The sequence below is a fragment of the Thermobia domestica genome, chromosome 16, assembly GCF_964235325.1.
Source record: "Thermobia domestica chromosome 16, izTheDome1.hap1.1, whole genome shotgun sequence".
Lineage (NCBI taxonomy): Eukaryota > Metazoa > Arthropoda > Insecta > Zygentoma > Lepismatidae > Thermobia > Thermobia domestica.
In genome coordinates this window covers 37,449,125-37,471,627 of record NC_137469.1, presented here as the reverse complement: position 1 = coordinate 37,471,627, position 22,503 = coordinate 37,449,125, and the positions used below count along the sequence as shown (strand labels likewise).

The following is a 22,503-nucleotide window of genomic DNA, read 5'->3' as shown; positions in this document are numbered from 1 at the left end:
CTTTCCGGCGCAGCCTCAGGTTTACTTGAAACAGAGTTACTATCTTGTTCACTCCCGGATACGCCACTGAGCACAGAATAATCGATGTCCTTACTATTAATTACTAACTCATAACCGTCTGAGTCAAGAGTCATTCATCAGTTCTGCAATTTCATTATCGCTAAACATTTTGCCTCTTCTTTTTGTAATACCGCCGCTCGTGAAGGAATATCCATTTTTTTTTTTTAAATCAAAAAGCACAAGATATAAAACGAAAATATAAATGCCCGTTCGTCCGTCTCATTGCAATGAACCCATATGATATGAATGCGTGTGTAAGTTTTTGACGCCTACGAACCGAAGGGAAGTATTGAAGACTTAATCAGTGCGACGTGATTAGACGCAAATACAGCCCTCGTCACCTACTCATTGCATTGTTTTCTTTCGTTGAAAGAAAACAAAGGACCCATTCTGTGTTACGGTACATTCGGCAAGGGAATTGATCGCAGAACTTGGGTGAACACGTGATTGCCAAGGCACATTTCTTTTTAACCTTTAACATGTTCGTAAGCTGGAGAGTGTGTAACTGAGAGATCTTGAGGTAGAAATGAAGCAATTGTTTATAAATATTAGGGAAGATAGCAGGAGCAGCGATGAGTCAACAAAGTCATGACGAAAGTGAATGAAGTAAATAAATTAAGAGATGAGTTTTTGGATATGTTACTTCAACGTTTTATTTCGATTACATTGAGATGTGTACACTCACGTCCAAAATTATTGTCGCATATCTATAACTGTCTTCTTGTAAGAATATAATTTGATAATGATTTTGCAGGGTACTTTTAATACTGATACTATATGTAGAGTCGGGAAATGTATATTTGTGGTAAATTTCATAGGAAAAGAATACGAAAATTAGCATGAGTAAAACAAAATGTTGCTAAATGGATAAGAAAATTTTAGTTTCGTTTTATTGTTCTTATTTACTGCTCTTTTGACATGAAATTTTCCACATAGCCTACATGTCTGCCGATTATACACATACTAACATTATAAGAAATACCAGGCGAATTCGTTATCAAATTATATTCCTACAATAACATATTTATAGACATGCGACAATAATTTTAGACATGAGTGTACATGCATTAATGTTTTTATGATGTTGTGAAAGGTTATAATAAATACTTTTTCCTATTACATTCTTATGAAGTAGGCTTCGCGCTACAAGCTTCCTGAACGCGACAACACTGCACGACAGCGTTGCCGCACTTCCATTTACTGTATGCTGTTTCTTCATATAAGCGCGGGGAATTTAAAGATTGGGTTGAAACATGGCTCACCGCTTAACGCAGAGAACATGTTGAAGTAAACATATTTTTTTAAAAAATAAATACTCTACCAACTAAACCCTTTTTTGTTAATAGTTCCAAATATTTGGAACACTAGACTTCCAAATTTTCGAACAGTATTTTGTACGTTTCTCTACCTACCATGGTAAAGGAGATCAGAGCTTCGCACATTTGTTTTAATTACACAAAAAATATCACGTGATGAAAATTGAACTTTTCACAACTTACAGTTAATGGATGCATCTACATATTGTACACAGGAAATTATTTCACGTGATCTCTTTTCTGAGATATAGCTCTATAAACATTGATCTACAAAAAAGTACGAAAAAATACGCACTTTTTCATTAATTTTTATTTTTTTTCTCACTACATAGTACAAAGAAAATTTTTATGTCTTAAGTATTAAAAAGAAAACATTCCAGCAATTCCAACGAGGTACGACAATGCAATATAAGTTTTGACTGGACGTCACGGCAGCACCGCGAAGTCAGGGGCCTATCTTTATGAAATGGATAGTAGTTGAGCTCATCAAAGCGTAAAGTAGATGGTAATTATGACCAATCAAGCAATTTTCCTACGAAAACGAAAATAAATTTTAACTGGCTATCAGGCCGGTTAGCTCAGTTGGTTAGAGCGTCGTGCTAATAACGCGAAGGTCATGGGTTCGATCCCCTTACTGGCCATAAATTTTATAATCGAACGGTTTGATTCCTTTGTCGTGAGTCTAGCTTGCTTTACTGGATGCTACGTGCAAATGGGAATATTTCGCGGCTATGCACCATACCAAAACAAACAGAAAATGTTACATTACAAGACGAAATAGTAACATTTAGAGTCCTTCTTTCACGAGAAATCGTATCCTCTCGAGACGAAAAGTGCATTTTCAAATTTGAAACAAGACAATTCTCGCAACACTAGTTTACCCATGTTTAAGATCTCTACACTGTTTTAGTATTACATGATTGATAGTATGAAACTGATAGTGAGATTGTAGGAACACAATTAAGAGCATTTATTAGTGCTGAACGATACGCAAGACATTACACAGTGTACTCCAGCTGTTATATCACACCGTTCGGGGATATTTTGTGACGTGACGGGGAAGCGTTCTGATCACCTTTAGATAAAATTTCGTATAACAATAATAGTAATAAATTTACAAAAATATACGAGATAAGTTTTGTTAGAATAGAGACGAGACAAGAATTGTAAATAAAATAACGAGATGAGGAAACACTTCTCGTTTCGTGGGCAATACTGAATTTCCTAGTGGCTGTGTGGACAACCTACGCGTCTTTGGCGTATGAGACGGGTTTGATTCTCGGCAGGAGCTAATGCGGTTCGGATTGCACCTTAAGGTGTAGGTCCACGTCTGTTATAGCCTTGCTGGTGAAGGAGACGCAAATCACAAATCAATTCAAATTCAATTGATGGGAAACATTGGTTGAATAATTATGAGAAAAGTAAATAAGATTTACTTACAAGACCTCAGAGGCAAGTGTTCAGGTTTCGATTATTAAAAAAGAAAAAGGAAGCACGATAGTAGTTATATTTTAACCTAACGAACTAGGGTTCGATTCCCTATTCGGGCCATCGTTTATAACAAAAGTAACTATGACTGAGTGACGAAATGAATCTTTATGCCAATATGAAGTTAATGATTTTAAAGATAGTACAGAATGGGATTTAAACGGATCTAACAAATCTAGAACAGATATTATTGTTAATTTTGTGATCGAAGAAGCATTATGACACTGCAATAGACTTGAGACTTACGCGAACTCAATTCTGAAACTGATCGTAGTAGATCTATTTATAACTTCTATTCGTAATACAGCAGCAAGATCAGAGATTAAACTTACTCTTGGGACGTTGAAATCATATTCAGTAGCCATCTTTTCTATTCTAGCATTTTCGTTATACGAAGACAAATATTCAAACCAGAAAATGATACTGGTTCATAGAACTTCCGGCTGCACTTGAGGAATGAAGTCGTAAATAGAATATACTTTTCAAACTTTTAATTGCCGAAAATTGCTATTCGGTATCTATCACTTTTTGCTTCATGGCGATCAACACTAAAACAGGAAATTCTTAATATCTATCACTTCCGGTTTGAATAGAGTTTTAATCCCTTGCGTTTCAGGTGTCATTTTCCTTTGTGCATTCTGTAATACCAGGTTCTCATTTGATGTTAAACGACTGTCTAAACCGTTATATAGGGTATAGTTATTGTGTACGCACACGGAGAGCATTCAAATTATTGATAAAAGAAAATATTTACATTGTGGAACACTTGAATTGAAAAACAGAAATTTTGATGTTCTGAAGGGATTTTATGTTGCTTCAGGTTGGCAGTACTGACTGGAGATTAAAGACTTTTTACACCTTTCTTCCTGTCTTGAAGTTGCCAATTGTTTATCGTCAAAACGCATGTGTGTCGTAATTGAATGCTCCCTTAGACCAGCCATCCACTGAGACAAAACATTTCTTTGTCTGTAAGGTGCTGTCACCTAAGGAGAAATAGTTGAATTAACTCGTGCCTTGCATCCACTCAAATACCGTACTTCACCATCTGCAGGATTAATTCTATCCTTAATAAAAGATATGTTTTCATGATATGCCCATCGATGTCACTGGTATTTTGTAACGGAGTATTCCCTGACATTCACGTGGATGTCACTAGAACGCAAGGGTCTAACGAAAGAAAGAGAATCCATTCTTGGGAACAGTCTCACTATCTGTTATCGTTTCTGCTCTATATTGATCAACGTTGAAATCGGAAGTAACTTAATTTCTATCATTTTTAGTTTTACCAGAGGGTTAAAGGAATAAATGAAACTTATTCTTGGGACGCTGAAGTGATTCCAACAAGACATATCTCGGTATGTTACCGTTTTAGCTCTGATATATATCGAAAGACAGATGAATGATATAGTCAACCTATAAGACTTCATACTTACGAATAAGATAATTTGGGAGTAATAACTTTAATTTAATATAATTTATTGGTACATTTTGTTATAAATAGCCAGAGGCTCACTATAGCAATATATTGTACAGTACAAATTGAGTAAACATTGTTACTATTCACCGAGTTTATGGAAACGAATTCGTTTTACTTGCATAACATAGGAATACACGAAAATTCTAAAGAGAAAGAAAAAGAAAAAAGGAAAATTCGAGGGGTGTTCCACCAAAAGACTGCCCACTGCCATTGAATTGTAATTCGATAACCCACACACATCGGTGGCACCATTTGCAGTCGGTGAGTTGAATGAGGGATCGCAGCACGTTCAGACACACCAATGGCCATCCAGCAATTATCAATAGAGCTGGTGAACGAATGGAACTCCATATCACTTTGTGAACAGCACGGAAGCACGTTGCAGAGCTTGTATTACTGTCCGTGCTGATCACACACCGTTTTAAAAATTATTTAACTACTGATGTCAGGGGCACACCAAGTGCCTTCGGTACTACTTATTGTATACGTATAAAAGTGTCATGTTTGTTCTTGTAATCACATGTTTCTTTATTGTTATTGAGATCATACCTGGTATTATACTGCAAAGCTACATTCTCTGTATGGTTCAAAGTTTCACCAATCTATGCCACTTTCCGAGTGATAAATCATACAAAGCTCACTTTTGTCCCTAACTTTTGCACCCGACTGTACTACATACTCAGAAACGACATCGCACCGAAATTATCTATCCCGAAAAGTGTGTGTCAGCCCGGTTAGCTGAGTCGATAGAGCGTTAGGCTTTTAACCTAACGGTCCAGGGTTCAAGTCCCTGTCCGGGCGATGTATACTTCCTTTTCTTAATTTAAAAAATACGAATATTGATTCGTTGAATAATATAAAAACTATTTCTGCTATATACCAATGAATGACTAATCGTGAAGATGATATAGTATTTAGTTGAGCTCATCAAAGCGTAAAGTAGATGGTAATTATGACCAATCAAGCAATTTTTCTACGAAAACGAAAATAAATTTTAACTGGCAATCAGGCCGGTTAGCTCAGTTGGTTAGAGCGTCGTGCTAATAACGCGAAGGTCATGGGTTCGATCCCCTTACTGGCCATAAATTTTATAATCGAACGGTTTGATTCCTTTGTCGTGAGTCTAGCTTGCTTTACTGGATGCTACGTGCAAATGGGAATATTTCGCGGCTATGCACCATACCAAAACAAACAGAAAATATTACATTACAAGACGAAATAGTAACATTTAGAGTCCTTCTTTCACGAGAAATCGTATCCTCTCGAGACGAAAAGTGCATTTTCAAATTTGAAACAAGACAATTCTCGCAACACTAGTTTACCCATGTTTAAGATCTCTACACTGTTTTAGTATTACATGATTGATAGTATGAAACTGATAGTGAGATTGTAGGAACACAATTAAGAGCATTTATTAGTGCTGAACGATACGCAAGACATTACACAGTGTACTCCAGCTGTTATATCACACCGTTCGGGGATATTTTGTGACGTGACGGGGAAGCGTTCAGATCACCTTTAGATAAAATTTCGTATAACAATAATAGTAATAAATTTACAAAAATATACGAGATAAGTTTTGTTAGAATAGAGACGAGACAAGAATTGTAAATAAAATAACGAGATGAGGAAACACTTCTCGTTTCGTGGGCAATACTGAATTTCCTAGTGGCTGTGTGGACAACCTACGCGTCTTTGGCGTATGAGACGGGTTTGATTCTCGGCAGGAGCTAATGCGGTTCGGATTGCACCTTAAGGTGTAGGTCCACGTCTGTTATAGCCTTGTTGGTGAAGGAGACGCAAATCACAAATCAATTCAAATTTAATTGATGGGAAACATTGGTTGAATAATTATGAGAAAAGTAAATAAGATTTACTTACAAGACCTCAGAGACAAGTGTTCAGGTTGCGATTATTAAAAAAGAAAAAGGAAGCACGATAGTAGTTATATTTTAACCTAACGAACTAGGGTTCGATTCCTTATTCGGGCCATCGTTTATAACAAAAGTAACTATGACTGAGTGACGAAATGAATCTTTATGCCAATATGAAGTTAATGATTTTAAAGATAGTACAGAATGGGATTTAAACGGATCTAACAAATCTAGAACAGATATTATTGTTAATTTTGTGATCGAAGAAGCATTATGACACTGCAATAGACTTGAGACTTACGCGAACTCAATTCTGAAACTGATCGTAGTAGATCTATTTATAACTTCTATTCGTAATACAGCAGCAAGATCAGAGATTAAACTTACTCTTGGGACGTTGAAATCATATTCAGTAGCCATCTTTTCTATTCTAGCATTTTCGTTATACGAAGACAAATATTCAAACCAGAAAATGATACTGGTTCATAGAACTTCCGGCTGCACTTGAGGAATGAAGTCGTAAATAGAATATACTTTTCAAACTTTTAATTGCCGAAAATTGCTATTCGGTATCTATCACTTTTTGCTTCATGGCGATCAACACTAAAACAGGAAATTCTTAATATCTATCACTTCCGGTTTGAATAGAGTTTTAATCCCTTGCGTTTCAGGTGTCATTTTCCTTTGTGCGTTCTGTAATACCAGGTTCTCATTTGATGATAAACGACTGTCTAAACCGTTATATAGGGTATAGTTATTGTGTACGCACACGGAGAGCATTCAAATTATTGATAAAAGAAAATATTTACATTGTGGAACACTTGAATTGAAAAACAGAAATTTTGATATTCTGAAGAGATTTTATGTTGCTTCAGGTTGGCAGTACTGACTGGAGATTAAAGACGTTTTACACCTTTCTTCCTGTCTTGAAGTTGCCAATTGTTTATCGTCAAAACGCATGTGTGTTGTAATTGAATGCTCCCTTAGACCAGCCATCCACTGAGACAAAACATTTCTTTGTCTGTAAGGTGCTGTCACCTAAAGAGAAATAGTTGAATTAACTCGTGCCTTGCATCCACTCAAATACCGTACTTCACCATCTGCAGGATTAATTCTATCCTTAATAAAAGATATGTTTTCATGATATGCCCATCGATGTCACTGGTATTTTGTAACGGAGTATTTCCTGACATTCACGTGGATGTCACTAGAACGCAAGGGTTTAACGAAAGAAAGAGAATCCATTCTTGGGAACAGTCTCACTATCTGTTATCGTTTCTGCTCTATATTGATCAACGTTGAAATCGGAAGTAACTTAATTTCTATCATTTTTAGTTTTACCAGAGGGTTAAAGGAATAAATGAAACTTATTCTTGGGACGCTGAAGTGATTCCAACAAGACATATCTCGGTATGTTACCGTTTTAGCTTTGATATATATCGACAGACAGATGAATGATATAGTCAACCTATAAGACTTCATACTTACGAATAAGATAATTTGGGAGTAATAACTTTAATTTAATATAATTTATTGGTACTTTTTGTTCTAAATAGCCAGAGGCTCACTATAGCAATATATTGTACAGTACAAATTGAGTAAACATTGTTACTATTCACCGAGTTTATGGAAACGAATTCGTTTTACTTGCATAACATAGGAATACACGAAAATTCTAAAAAGAAAGAAAAAGAAAAAAAGGAAAATTCGAGGGGTGTTCCATCAAAAGACTGCCCACTGGCATTGAATTGTAATTCGATAACCCACACACATCGGTGGCACCATTTGCAGTCGGTGAGTTGAATGAGGGGTCGCAGCACGTTCAGATACAGCAATGGCCATCCAGCAATTATCAATAGTGCTGGTGAACGAATGGAACTCCATATCACTTTGTGAACAGCATGGAAGCACGTTGCAGAGCTTGTATTACTGTCCGTGCTGATCACACACCGTTTTAAAAATTATTTAACTACTGATGTCAGGGGCACACCAAGTGCCTTCGGTACTACTTATTGTATGCGTTTAAAAGTGTCATGTTTGTTCTTGTAATCACATGTTTCTTTATTGTTATTGAGATCATACCTGGTATTATACTGCAAAGCTACATTCTCTGTATGGTTCAAAGTTTCACCAATCTATGCCACTTTCCGAGTGATAAATCATACAAAGCTCACTTTTGTCCCTAACTTTTGCACCCGACTGTACTACATACTCAGAAACGACATCGCACCGAAATTATCTATCCCGAAAAGAGTGTGTCAGCCCGGATAGCTCAGTCGGTAGAGCGTTAGGCTTTTAACCTAACGGTCCAGGGTTCAAGTCCCTGTCCGGGCGATGTATACTTCCTTTTTTTAATTTAAAAAATACGAATATTGATTCGTTGAATAATATAAAAACTATTTCTGCTATATACCAATGAATGACTAATCGTGAAGATGATATAGTATTTAGTTGAGCTCATCAAAGCGTAAAGTAGATGTTAATTATGACCAATCAAGCAACTTTTCTACGAAAACGAAAATAAATTTTAACTGGCAATGAGGCCGGTTAGCTCAGTTGATTAGAGCGTCGTGGTAATAACGCGAAGGTCATGGGTTCGATCCCCTTACTGGCCATAAATTTTATAATCGAACGGTTTGATACGTTTGTCGTGAGTCTAGCTTGCTTTACTGCAGGCCTGTCCATGAATTGGCTCCCGGAGCCGGAGCACGAGCGAGACAAGAACAGGTGAGCACTAGCTTCGCCCCTTCCATTGCATCCGATAAGTGTTGCCAACCACACATGATGGCAAAAAACCTACGGCCAAGCCTGGTCAGAAATTCGCACGATGTTGAAGCATTGAGCAGACGCAAGCGTGAAATGTGCAAGTGTACTCTCCCCCTCCCCATTTTAAAAGCAGTGACGCGAAAACACTGCAGGAAATAAAATTGGAACGTTTTTTGGTCGAGGGAGACGCATGATAGGGGTTACAGTTAGCGTTGAAGTAACTAAAAAATGAACAAGAAAGAAAGAAACTAATATTAAACATGTCAGCTCTCAGACGTAAAAACGACTGCAAAAATCGGAAACGAATTGTTTCAGACCTCTTTAGCTTGCTTACACAGTTCGTGACGTTGTATTACATTAGCACTCGGTCTGTAACTTGTCATTCGCTTCACGTTTGCTAAGTTGTAAACGCCTTTTGTTGCTAGATTGAAAGCAGAATGACGGGAGGCTGAAAATAATAATAATAATAATAATAATAATAATAATAATAATAATAATAATAATAATAATAATAATAATAATAATAATAATAATAATAATAATAATAATGGTATTATTATTATCATTATTATTAGTAGTAGTATTAGTATTATTCGGACCAAAGAGGGATGAAAATGGGGATTGGAGGAAATTCATAACGAGGAATTGCATAGTTTATACCGCTCACCTAACATTGTTAGGGTCATTAAGTGTAGAAGGCTCAGGTGGGCAGGCCATGTAGCCAGAATGGAAGAAATTAGAAACGCTTTCATAATTTTAACTGAAAACCCAATTGAAAGAAGACCACTAGGAAGACCTAGGCGTAGATGGGAAGACAATATTAAGATGGATCTTGCAGAAATAAGAGTACAGAGTAGAAACTGGATCCAGTTGGCTAAGGACAGAAGTTAGTGGAAATATTTTGTAAACGCGGCATTGAACCTTCGGGTTCCATAGGCCATAGAGTTAGTTAGTTAGTTATTATTATCTAAAAGAAATGTTCAAATGTTGTTAAGAGAGAATTACACAGAAGAACTGAGTTCCGACCAAACACTAATTTGCCGGAAGGAAATTCCAGTGCAGTCCAGCCCACTTTAAGCGTTATCCGTGTAACCCACGTTTCATGTTCAAGACATTGGGAATAATTGTTCGTATCATTCAGTTGGAACGTTTCTTTCCGAGTTTACGCTGTTACAGTAGGCCTACAACATTGTGACTTTCAAAATCATTTAGTAACTATCGAAGAAAGACAAGCGTGTAGCTTCAGTCGTTGATATGATTTAACATTCTTTCTCACTTTTAACAAGCCACCGGCAAGCAACCAGCCAGGGACAATATATTTTTCCTTATTAAAAAGACACTCCTTGTTAAAAAAAAAAAAAAAACACACTAATGGTAGTCACTAATGGTCACTCTTAAAAATGGAAAATCTCTTTGGCTCTCTTAATATTTTGTTTGATTCTTTGCGATCAAAGTAACTTTAAAAGAGGAGTAAGAAATACTATTCTTCCTATTGATAGTGTAATAGTGGCTTCACATCTTCACAACCAACCCCTTGCTAAGCCTTTTCGTACACACATACATGCATAAGCTAATTTTCTGGAGATAATACTTAGATAATTACAAACAAGTGCTACAGTATTTTTTTTTCGTATCAACAGATTATCTCTTTTCCTAAAAAGTGAAACAACATAATATAACAAACCCACACTCGGATTAAGAACTTGATAATATATATATTGAAAACTGGTTTTCCATTGGGCAAACTAGCAAATTTTTATAAATGTAAGCGATGGTTTGGTTCCACCACATCCTTCTTCAACAAAAGAAAAGAAAAAAGAAGAAAAGGAACGTGCACAGTTTATCATTTGATTGCTGTTACAAGTTTGTGTGCCTATAGTTAACGGTTACCACATTGTAAAAAACACTATACACTAAATGGCAATCAATACATACTTTTTTTTTAATTTGGTAAGCTAGTGATTACCGCCAAGGTTGACAACACTTCCGCTCCTCTAAGGACGAAACCCGAAGATTCACGAAGCACGAACAACGATATTTGCACGTAGAATGCTCGTGAGCGCTCAAGAGGAGAGTTTCCACTATCTGCTCGCCGTGGCCAGGGCTGCTTTACTGGATGCTACGTGCAAATGAGAATATTTCGCGGCTATGCACCATACCAAAACAAACAGAAAATGTTACATTACAAGACGAAATAGTAACATTTAGAGTCCTTCTTTCACGAGAAATCGTATCCTCTCGAGACGAAAAGTGCATTTTCAAATTTGAAACAAGACAATTCTCGCAACACTAGTTTACCCATGTTTAAGATCTCTACACTGTTTTAGTATTACATGATTGATAGTATGAAACTGATAGTGAGATTGTAGGAACACAATTAAGAGCATTTATTAGTGCTGAACGATACGCAAGACATTACACAGTGTACTCCAGCTGTTATATCACACCGTTCGGGGACATTTTGTGACGTGACGGGGAAGCGTTCTGATCACCTTTAGATAAAATTTCGTATAACAATAATAGTAATAAATATACAAAAATATACGAGATAAGTTTTGTTAGAATAGAGACGAGACAAGAATTGTAAATAAAATAACGAGATGAGGAAACACTTCTCGTTTCGTGGGCAATACTGAATTTCCTAGTGGCTGTGTGGACAACCTACGCGTCTTTGGCGTATGAGACGGGTTTGATTCTCGGCAGGAACTAATGCGGTTCGGATTGCACCTTAAGGTGTAGGTCCACGTCTGTTATAGCCTTGCTGGTGAAGGAGACGCAAATCACAAATCAATTCAAATTCAATTGATGGGCAACATTGGTTGAATAATTATGAGAAAAGTAAATAAGATTTACTTACAAGACCTCAGAGACAAGTGTTCAGGTTGCGATTATTAAAAAAGAAAAAGGAAGCACGATAGTAGTTATATTTTAACCTAACGAACTAGGGTTCGATTCCTTATTCGGGCCATCGTTTATAACAAAAGTAACTATGACTGAGTGACGAAATGAATCTTTATGCCAATATGAAGTTAATGATTTTAAAGATAGTACAGAATGGGATTTAAACGGATCTAACAAATCTAGAACAGATATTATTGTTAATTTTGTGATCGAAGAAGCATTATGACACTGCAATAGACTTGAGACTTACGCGAACTCAATTCTGAAACTGATCGTAGTAGATCTATTTATAACTTCTATTCGTAATACAGCAGCAAGATCAGAGATTAAACTTACTCTTGGGACGTTGAAATCATATTCAGTAGCCATCTTTTCTATTCTAGCATTTTCGTTATACGAAGACAAATATTCAAACCAGAAAATGATACTGGTTCATAGAACTTCCGGCTGCACTTGAGGAATGAAGTCGTAAATAGAATATACTTTTCAAACTTTTAATTGCCGAAAATTGCTATTCGGTATCTATCACTTTTTGCTTCATGGCGATCAACACTAAAACAGGAAATTCTTAATATCTATCACTTCCGGTTTGAATAGAGTTTTAATCCCTTGCGTTTCAGGTGTCATTTTCCTTTGTGCGTTCTGTAATACCAGGTTCTCATTTGATGATAAACGACTGTCTAAACCGTTATATAGGGTATAGTTATTGTGTACGCACACGGAGAGCATTCAAATTATTGATAAAAGAAAATATTTACATTGTGGAACACTTGAATTGAAAAACAGAAATTTTGATATTCTGAAGAGATTTTATGTTGCTTCAGGTTGGCAGTACTGACTGGAGATTAAAGACGTTTTACACCTTTCTTCCTGTCTTGAAGTTGCCAATTGTTTATCGTCAAAACGCATGTGTGTCGTAATTGAATGCTCCCTTAGACCAGCCATCCACTGAGACAAAACATTTCTTTGTCTGTAAGGTGCTGTCACCTAAAGAGAAATAGTTGAATTAACTCGTGCCTTGCATCCACTCAAATACCGTACTTCACCATCTGCAGGATTAATTCTATCCTTAATAAAAGATATGTTTTCATGATATGCCCATCGATGTCACTGGTATTTTGTAACGGAGTATTTCCTGACATTCACGTGGATGTCACTAGAACGCAAGGGTTTAACGAAAGAAAGAGAATCCATTCTTGGGAACAGTCTCACTATCTGTTATCGTTTCTGCTCTATATTGATCAACGTTGAAATCGGAAGTAACTTAATTTCTATCATTTTAAGTTTTACCAGAGGGTTAAAGGAATAAATGAAACTTATTCTTGGGACGCTGAAGTGATTCCAACAAGACATATCTCGGTATGTTACCGTTTTAGCTCTGATATATATCGACAGACAGATGAATGATATAGTCAACCTATAAGACTTCATACTTACGAATAAGATAATTTGGGAGTAATAACTTTAATTTAATATAATTTATTGGTACATTTTGTTATAAATAGCCAGAGGCTCACTATAGCAATATATTGTACAGTACAAATTGAGTAAACATTGTTACTATTCACCGAGTTTATGGAAACGAATTCGTTTTACTTGCATAACATAGGAATACACGAAAATTCTAAAAAGAAAGAAAAAGAAAAAAGGAAAATTCGAGGGGTGTTCCATCAAAAGACTGCCCACTGCCATTGAATTGTAATTCGATAACCCACACACATCGGTGGCACCATTTGCAGTCGGTGAGTTGAATGAGGGATCGCAGCACGTTCAGACACACCAATGGCCATCCAGCAATTATCAATAGAGCTGGTGAACGAATGGAACTCCATATCACTTTGTGAACAGCACGGAAGCACGTTGCAGAGCTTGTATTACTGTCCGTGCTGATCACACACCGTTTTAAAAATTATTTAACTACTGATGTCAGGGGCACACCAAGTGCCTTCGGTACTACTTATTGTATGCGTTTAAAAGTGTCATGTTTGTTCTTGTAATCACATGTTTCTTTATTGTTATTGAGATCATACCTGGTATTATACTGCAAAGCTACATTCTCTGTATGGTTCAAAGTTTCACCAATCTATGCCACTTTCCGAGTGATAAATCATACAAAGCTCACTTTTGTCCCTAACTTTTGCACCCGACTGTACTACATACTCAGAAACGACATCGCACCGAAATTATCTATCCCGAAAAGAGTGTGTCAGCCCGGATAGCTCAGTCGGTAGAGCGTTAGGCTTTTAACCTAACGGTCCAGGGTTCAAGTCCCTGTCCGGGCGATGTATACTTCCTTTTTTTAATTTAAAAAATACGAATATTGATTCGTTGAATAATATAAAAACTATTTCTGCTATATACCAATTAATGACTAATCGTGAAGATGATATAGTATTTAGTTGAGCTCATCAAAGCGTAAAGTAGATGTTAATTATGACCAATCAAGCAACTTTTCTACGAAAACGAAAATAAATTTTAACTGGCAATGAGGCCGGTTAGCTCAGTTGATTAGAGCGTCGTGCTAATAACGCGAAGGTCATGGGTTCGATCCCCTTACTGGCCATAAATTTTATAATCGAACGGTTTGATACGTTTGTCGTGAGTCTAGCTTGCTTTACTGCAGGCCTGTCCATGAATTGGCTCCCGGAGCCGGAGCACGAGCGAGACAAGAACAGGTGAGCACTAGCTTCGCCCCTTCCATTGCATCCGATAAGTGTTGCCAACCACACATGATGGCAAAAAACCTACGGCCAAGCCTGGTCAGAAATTCGCACGATGTTGAAGCATTGAGCAGACGCAAGCGTGAAATGTGCAAATGTACTCTCCCCCTCCCCATTTTAAAAGCAGTGACGCGAAAACACTGCAGGAAATAAAATTGGAACGTTTTTTGGTCGAGGGAGACGCATGATAGGGGTTACAGTTAGCGTTGAAGTAACTAAAAAATGAACAAGAAAGAAAGAAACTAATATTAAACATGTCAGCTCTCAGACGTAAAAACGACTGCAAAAATCGGAAACGAATTGTTTCAGACCTCTTTAGCTTGCTTACACAATTCGTGACGTTGTATTACATTAGCACTCGGTCTGTAACTTGTCATTCGCTTCACGTTTGCTAAGTTGTAAACGCCTTTTGTTGCTAGATTGAAAGCAGAATGACGGGAGGCTGAAAATAATAATAATAATAATAATAATAATAATAATAATAATAATAATAATAATAATAATAATAATAATAATAATAATAATAATAATAATGGTATTATTATTATCATTATTAGTAGTAGTAGTATTAGTATTATTCGGACCAAAGAGGGATGAAAATGGGGATTGGAGGAAATTCATAACGAGGAATTGCATAGTTTATACCGCTCACCTAACATTGTTAGGGTCATTAAGTGTAGAAGGCTCAGGTGGGCAGGCCATGTAGCCAGAATGGAAGAAATTAGAAACGCTTTCATAATTTTAACTGAAAACCCAATTGAAAGAAGACCACTAGGAAGACCTAGGCGTAGATGGGAAGACAATATTAAGATGGATCTTGCAGAAATAAGAGTACAGAGTAGAAACTGGATCCAGTTGGCTAAGGACAGAAGTTAGTGGAAATATTTTGTAAACGCGGCATTGAACCTTCGGGTTCCATAGGCCATAGAGTTAGTTAGTTAGTTATTATTATCTAAAAGAAATGTTCAAATGTTGTTAAGAGAGAATTACACAGAAGAACTGAGTTCCGACCAAACACTAATTTGCCGGAAGGAAATTCCAGTGCAGTCCAGCCCACTTTAAGCGTTATCCGTGTAACCCACGTTTCATGTTCAAGACATTGGGAATAATTGTTCGTATCATTCAGTTGGAACGTTTCTTTCCGAGTTTACGCTGTTACAGTAGGCCTACAACATTGTGACTTTCAAAATCATTTAGTAACTATCGAAGAAAGACAAGCGTGTAGCTTCAGTCGTTGATATGATTTAACATTCTTTCTCACTTTTAACAAGCCACCGGCAAGCAACCAGCCAGGGACAATATATTTTTCCTTATTAAAAAGACACTCCTTGTTAAAAAAAAAAAAAAACACACTAATGGTAGTCACTAATGGTCACTCTTAAAAATGGAAAATCTCTTTGGCTCTCTTAATATTTTGTTTGATTCTTTGCGATCAAAGTAACTTTAAAAGAGGAGTAAGAAATACTATTCTTCCTATTGATAGTGTAATAGTGGCTTCACATCTTCACAACCAACCCCTTGCTAAGCCTTTTCGTACACACATACATGCATAAGCTAATTTTCTGGAGATAATACTTAGATAATTACAAACAAGTGCTACAGTATTTTTTTTTCGTATCAACAGATTATCTCTTTTCCTAAAAAGTGAAACAACATAATATAACAAACCCACACTCGGATTAAGAACTTGATAATATATATATTGAAAACTGGTTTTCCATTGGGCAAACTAGCAAATTTTTATAAATGTAAGCGATGGTTTGGTTCCACCACATCCTTCTTCAACAAAAGAAAAGAAAAAAGAAGAAAAGGAACGTGCACAGTTTATCATTTGATTGCTGTTACAAGTTTGTGTGCCTATAGTTAACGGTTACCACATTGTAAAAAACACTATACACTAAATGGCAATCAATACATACTTTTTTTTTAATTTGGTAAGCTAGTGATTACCGCCAAGGTTGACAACACTTCCGCTCCTCTAAGGACGAAACCCGAAGATTCACGAAGCACGAACAACGATATTTGCACGTAGAATGCTCGTGAGCGCTCAAGAGGAGAGTTTCCACTATCTGCTCGCCGTGGCCAGGGCTGCTTTACTGGATGCTACGTGCAAATGGGAATATTTCGCGGCTATGCACCATACCAAAACAAACAGAAAATGTTACATTACAAGACGAAATAGTAACATTTAGAGTCCTTCTTTCACGAGAAATCGTATCCTCTCGAGACGAAAAGTGCATTTTCAAATTTGAAACAAGACAATTCTCGTAACACTAGTTTACCCATGTTTAAGATCTCTACACTGTTTTAGTATTACATGATTGATAGTATGAAACTGATAGTGAGATTGTAGGAACACAATTAAGAGCATTTATTAGTGCTGAACGATACGCAAGACATTACACAGTGTACTCCAGCTGTTATATCACACCGTTCGGGGACATTTTGTGACGTGACGGGGAAGCGTTCAGATCACCTTTAGATAAAATTTCGTATAACAATAATAGTAATAAATTTACAAAAATATACGAGATAAGTTTTGTTAGAATAGAGACGAGACAAGAATTGTAAATAAAATAACGAGATGAGGAAACACTTCTCGTTTCGTGGGCAATACTGAATTTCCTAGTGGCTGTGTGGACAACCTACGCGTCTTTGGCGTATGAGACGGGTTTGATTCTCGGCAGGAACTAATGCGGTTCGGATTGCACCTTAAGGTGTAGGTCCACGTCTGTTATAGCCTTGCTGGTGAAGGAGACGCAAATCACAAATCAATTCAAATTCAATTGATGGGCAACATTGGTTGAATAATTATGAGAAAAGTAAATAAGATTTACTTACAAGACCTCAGAGACAAGTGTTCAGGTTGCGATTATTAAAAAAGAAAAAGGAAGCACGATAGTAGTTATATTTTAACTAGGGTTCGATTCCTTATTCGGGCCATCGTTTATAACAAAAGTAACTATGACTGAGTGACGAAATGAATCTTTATGCCAATATGAAGTTCATGATTTTAAAGATAGTACAGAATGGGATTTAAACGGATCTAACAAATCTAGAACAGATATTATTGTTAATTTTGTGATCGAAGAAGCATTATGACACTGCAATAGACTTGAGACTTACGCGAACTCAATTCTGAAACTGATCGTAGTAGATCTATTTATAACTTCTATTCGTAATACAGCAGCAAGATCAGAGATTAAATTTACTCTTGGGACGTTGAAATCATATTCAGTAGCCATCTTTTCTATTCTAGCATTTTCGTTATACGAAGACAAATATTCAAACCAGAAAATGATACTGGTTCATAGAACTTCCGGCTGCACTTGAGGAATGAAGTCGTAAATAGAATATACTTTTCAAACTTTTAATTGCCGAAAATTGCTATTCGGTATCTATCACTTTTTGCTTCATGGCGATCAACACTAAAACAGGAAATTCTTAATATCTATCACTTCCGGTTTGAATAGAGTTTTAATCCCTTGCGTTTCAGGTGTCATTTTCCTTTGTGCGTTCTGTAATACCAGGTTCTCATTTGATGTTAAACGACTGTCTAAACCGTTATATAGGGTATAGTTATTGTGTACGCACACGGAGAGCATTCAAATTATTGATAAAAGAAAATATTTACATTGTGGAACACTTGAATTGAAAAACAGAAATTTTGATGTTCTGAAGGGATTTTATGTTGCTTCAGGTTGGCAGTACTGACTGGAGATTAAAGACTTTTTACACCTTTCTTCCTGTCTTGAAGTTGCCAATTGTTTATCGTCAAAACGCATGTATGTCGTAATTGAATGCTCCCTTAGACCAGCCATCCACTGAGACAAAACATTTCTTTGTCTGTAAGGTGCTGTCACCTAAGGAAAAATAGTTGAATTAACTCGTGCCTTGCATCCACTCAAATACCGTACTTCACCATCTGCAGGATTAATTCTATCCTTAATAAAAGATATGTTTTCATGATATGCCCATCGATGTCACTGGTATTTTGTAACGGAGTATTTCCTGACATTCACGTGGATGTCACTAGAACGCAAGGGTTTAACGAAAGAAAGAGAATCCATTCTTGGGAACAGTCTCACTATCTGTTATCGTTTCTGCTCTATATTGATCAACGTTGAAATCGGAAGTAACTTAATTTCTATCATTTTTAGTTTTACCAGAGGGTTAAAGGAATAAATGAAACTTATTCTTGGGACGCTGAAGTGATTCCAACAAGACATATCTCGGTATGTTACCGTTTTAGCTCTGATATATATCGACAGACAGATGAATGATATAGTCAACCTATAAGACTTCATACTTACGAATAAGATAATTTGGGAGTAATAACTTTAATTTAATATAATTTATTGGTACTTTTTGTTCTAAATAGCCAGAGGCTCACTATAGCAATATATTGTACAGTACAAATTGAGTAAACATTGTTACTATTCACTGAGTTTATGGAAACGAATTCGTTTCACTTGCATAACATAGGAATACACGAAAATTCTAAAAAGAAAGAAAAAGAAAACAAGGAAAATTCGAGGGGTGTTCCATCAAAAGACTGCCCACTGGCATTGAATTGTAATTCGATAACCCACACACATCGGTGGCACCATTTGCAGTCGGTGAGTTGAATGAGGGGTCGCAGCACGTTCAGATACACCAATGGCCATCCAGCAATTATCAATAGTGCTGGTGAACGAATGGAACTCCATATCACTTTGTGAACAGCATGGAAGCACGTTGCAGAGCTTGTATTACTGTCCGTGCTGATCACACACCGTTTTAAAAATTATTTAACTACTGATGTCAGGGGCACACCAAGTGTCTTCGGTACTACTTATTGTATACGTGCAAAAGTGTCATGTTTGTTCTTGTAATCACATGTTTCTTTATTGTTATTGAGATCATACCTGGTATTATACTGCAAAGCTACATTCTCTGTATGGTTCAAAGTTTCACCAATCTATGCCACTTTCCGAGTGATAAATCATACAAAGCTCACTTTTGTCCCTAACTTTTGCACCCGACTGTACTACATACTCAGAAACGACATCGCACCGAAATTATCTATCCCGAAAAGAGTGTGTCAGCCCGGATAGCTCAGTCGGTAGAGCGTTAGGCTTTTAACCTAACGGTCCAGGGTTCAAGTCCCTGTCCGGGCGATGTATACTTCCTTTTTCTAATTTAAAAAATACGAATATTGATTCGTTGAATAATATAAAAACTATTTCTGCTATATACTAATTAATGACTAATCGTGAAGATGATATGGTATTTAGTTGAGCTCATCAAAGCGTAAAGTAGATGTTAATTATGACTAATCAAGCAATTTTTCTACGAAAACGAAAATAAATTTTAACTGGCAATCAGGCCGGTTAGCTCAGTTGGTTAGAGCGTCGTGCTAATAACGCGAAGGTCATGGGTTTGATCCTTTCACTGGCCATAAATTTTATAATCGAACGGTTTGATACGTTTGTCGTGAGCCTAGCTTACTTTACTGGGTGCTACGTGCAAATGGGATTATTTCGCGGCTATGCACCATACCAAAACAAACAGAAAATGTTACATTACAAGACGAAATAGTAACAGTTAGAGTCCTTCTTTCACGAGAAATCGTATCCTCTCGAGACGAAAAGTGCATTTTCAAATTTGAAACAAGACAATTCTCGTAACACTAGTTTACCCATGTTTTAGATCTCTACACTGTTTTAGTATTACATGATTGATAGTATGAAACTGATAGTGAGATTGTAGGAACACAATTAAGAGCATTTATTAGTGCTGAACGATACACAAGACATTACACAGTGTACTCCAGCTGTTATATCACACCGTTCGGGGACATTTTGTGACGTGACGGGGAAGCGTTCTGATCACTTTTAGATAAAATTTCGTATAACAATAATAGTAATAAATTTACAAAAATATACGAGATAAGTTTTGTTAGAATAGAGACGAGACAAGAATTGTAAATAAAATAACGAGATGAGAAAACACTTCTCGTTTCGTGGGCAATACTGAATTTCCTAGTGGTTGTGTGGATAACCTACGCGTCTTTGGCGTATGAGACGGGTTTGATTCTCGGCAGGAGATAATGCGATTCGGATTCCACCTTAAGCTGAAGGTCCATGTGTGTTATAGCCCTGGTGCTGAACGGGACGTTAAACACAAATCAATTCAATTAGTGGGCAACGTCTAAAATTAATAAGTTTACTTATAAAATCACGGAGACAAGGGTTCCAGTTGCGGCAATTTAAAAGGAAAAAGGAAAGACGATAATAGTAATATGTTTTACCTAATCATTAGGTGTTATTTTATTCGTTACCTGCTCTATGAAGATAACCAAGAAAGTTACCTCGCTTTTTCCCCCACCAGCTTCGGATATTGATATGTCACCTGAGACATACCTGGAAGATCAAAAAGTCTCTATCATCATCGATGACCTTCTGCCAACATTCTGGAAGGCCATGAATTCCATCGCGGTAGAACTTGGTGAGCCGTGAAGCGAAGAAGATATCAAGTGCATTTTGCACCTCTACTAGGGATTTGAACTGGCGTCCTCTAAGGTGATTGTCGAAGGAATGAAACAGGTGATAATTATACGGTGCAATGTCTGGGGAATGTGGCGGATGCAGTGGTTTCCCATCCAAAGCATAGAATGGTGTCCTGGGTTATTCTAGCCACGTGGGACCTAGGGTCGTCCTGTAACAGTAGGACCCCGTTGCGATTCGGAAGTGCTGGCTCCAGAGTTTCGAGTTTTTCTTGAACACGGCTCAACTGCTGACAGTACACAGTTCATTGATGCTCTGACCAGCTGGTAACAGTTCCCGATGCACAGTGCCGTGAATAGCCCATCAAAGACACAGGAGGACATCCTTCTGGTGCAGTGCTGGTTGCGGCTGTTTTGGAATCGGTTCATCGGACCCTAACCAATTATGACGGCGCCGTGAAGCTTCGTACAGGACCCACTTCTCATCACATGTCAACACCCTGTCCAGAATTGTAGTCCCAGTTCCTCACATGTCTGGCCACTGTTCGACTCAATTGCTGCCTGAAGATCTTCATTTTGTACATGTGTTGGTCTCCCGGCATGTGGTGCATCTTCGAGTGTTTCGTCACCGTCCTTAAACTTATTAAACCACTGCTGTAGTGTCCGCATAGTCACGACACCCTCACCAATGGCCTGGCATATCTTCTGTCCCACTGCAGCAGCATTTGTCCCCAGTTTGAACTCGTACAATATACATACCCCTATGACGCTCTGTGCAGGTCCCATGTGCACTCTGTCCTTATGCACGTTCACGGTATAACTGAACTGCCAGAACCAAGTAGTATGTTGGATATACCCATACCAATAACTGACCTTCGCTTTATCCCCATTCGCATTCAACTGATGGTGTGAGGGCCAATTGAACACTGACCTCCACGAAAAGCGATAGAATTTTCTTGGTTATCTTTATAAATCTAACTTTTATGCCTGTCCTTGCCTTGTCTAAGACTTGATCTTCACAGTTCTTATCAACAATTGCTTCTATAAGTTCGTCATTCTTTACTTTTCCTGGTACATTATAGGCAATCACTAGTGGATTTTTCTTTTTCTACCATTCGCAGTTCAAATCTTTATTTGTTCTTTTTAGGTGATTTTATTCAATTCTTCTTCATTCTTTGCTTCGACGATTATTGCTTGTTTCGTTGTCTTAGTTATGTTAGCTTGATTCTTTCTTTTCTTTGCTTGATTACATTTTAAAATTCTTCCTGTGGTTTCTTTATTGATTGGTTTGGTGAAGAAAATTCGTTTTTGTTTCGTTTTTAGTCCTTCAATTCTTCTTGTTATCTTTGAAATTTCTTCAGCTGATTGTGCTACTGTATTTGCATACGTTAGTCTCAGTTGCATTCAATTTTCC

The 22,503-nt window shown here is 37.1% G+C and overlaps 9 non-coding genes across 9 annotated transcripts; all 9 read left to right on the top strand.

Annotated features, from left to right (window-relative positions):
* The first annotated feature begins 1,943 nt into the window (after positions 1-1,943).
* On the top strand, positions 1,944-2,017 carry TRNAI-AAU (transfer RNA isoleucine (anticodon AAU)). Its single transcript has one exon. It is a non-coding gene; the product is annotated as a tRNA-Ile (tRNA).
* Positions 2,018-5,069: 3,052 nt separating this feature from the next.
* TRNAK-UUU (transfer RNA lysine (anticodon UUU)) lies at positions 5,070-5,142 on the top strand. The gene has a single exon. It is a non-coding gene; the product is annotated as a tRNA-Lys (tRNA).
* A 207-nt stretch (positions 5,143-5,349) lies between these two features.
* TRNAI-AAU (transfer RNA isoleucine (anticodon AAU)) lies at positions 5,350-5,423 on the top strand. Its single transcript has one exon. It is a non-coding gene; the product is annotated as a tRNA-Ile (tRNA).
* A 3,053-nt stretch (positions 5,424-8,476) lies between these two features.
* On the top strand, positions 8,477-8,549 carry TRNAK-UUU (transfer RNA lysine (anticodon UUU)). Its single transcript has one exon. It is a non-coding gene; the product is annotated as a tRNA-Lys (tRNA).
* A 207-nt stretch (positions 8,550-8,756) lies between these two features.
* TRNAI-AAU (transfer RNA isoleucine (anticodon AAU)) lies at positions 8,757-8,830 on the top strand. Its single transcript has one exon. It is a non-coding gene; the product is annotated as a tRNA-Ile (tRNA).
* A 5,261-nt stretch (positions 8,831-14,091) lies between these two features.
* Positions 14,092-14,164, top strand: TRNAK-UUU (transfer RNA lysine (anticodon UUU)). Its single transcript has one exon. It is a non-coding gene; the product is annotated as a tRNA-Lys (tRNA).
* A 207-nt stretch (positions 14,165-14,371) lies between these two features.
* Positions 14,372-14,445, top strand: TRNAI-AAU (transfer RNA isoleucine (anticodon AAU)). Its single transcript has one exon. It is a non-coding gene; the product is annotated as a tRNA-Ile (tRNA).
* A 5,243-nt stretch (positions 14,446-19,688) lies between these two features.
* TRNAK-UUU (transfer RNA lysine (anticodon UUU)) lies at positions 19,689-19,761 on the top strand. Its single transcript has one exon. It is a non-coding gene; the product is annotated as a tRNA-Lys (tRNA).
* Positions 19,762-19,968: 207 nt separating this feature from the next.
* Positions 19,969-20,042, top strand: TRNAI-AAU (transfer RNA isoleucine (anticodon AAU)). Its single transcript has one exon. It is a non-coding gene; the product is annotated as a tRNA-Ile (tRNA).
* Positions 20,043-22,503: the final 2,461 nt, after the last annotated feature.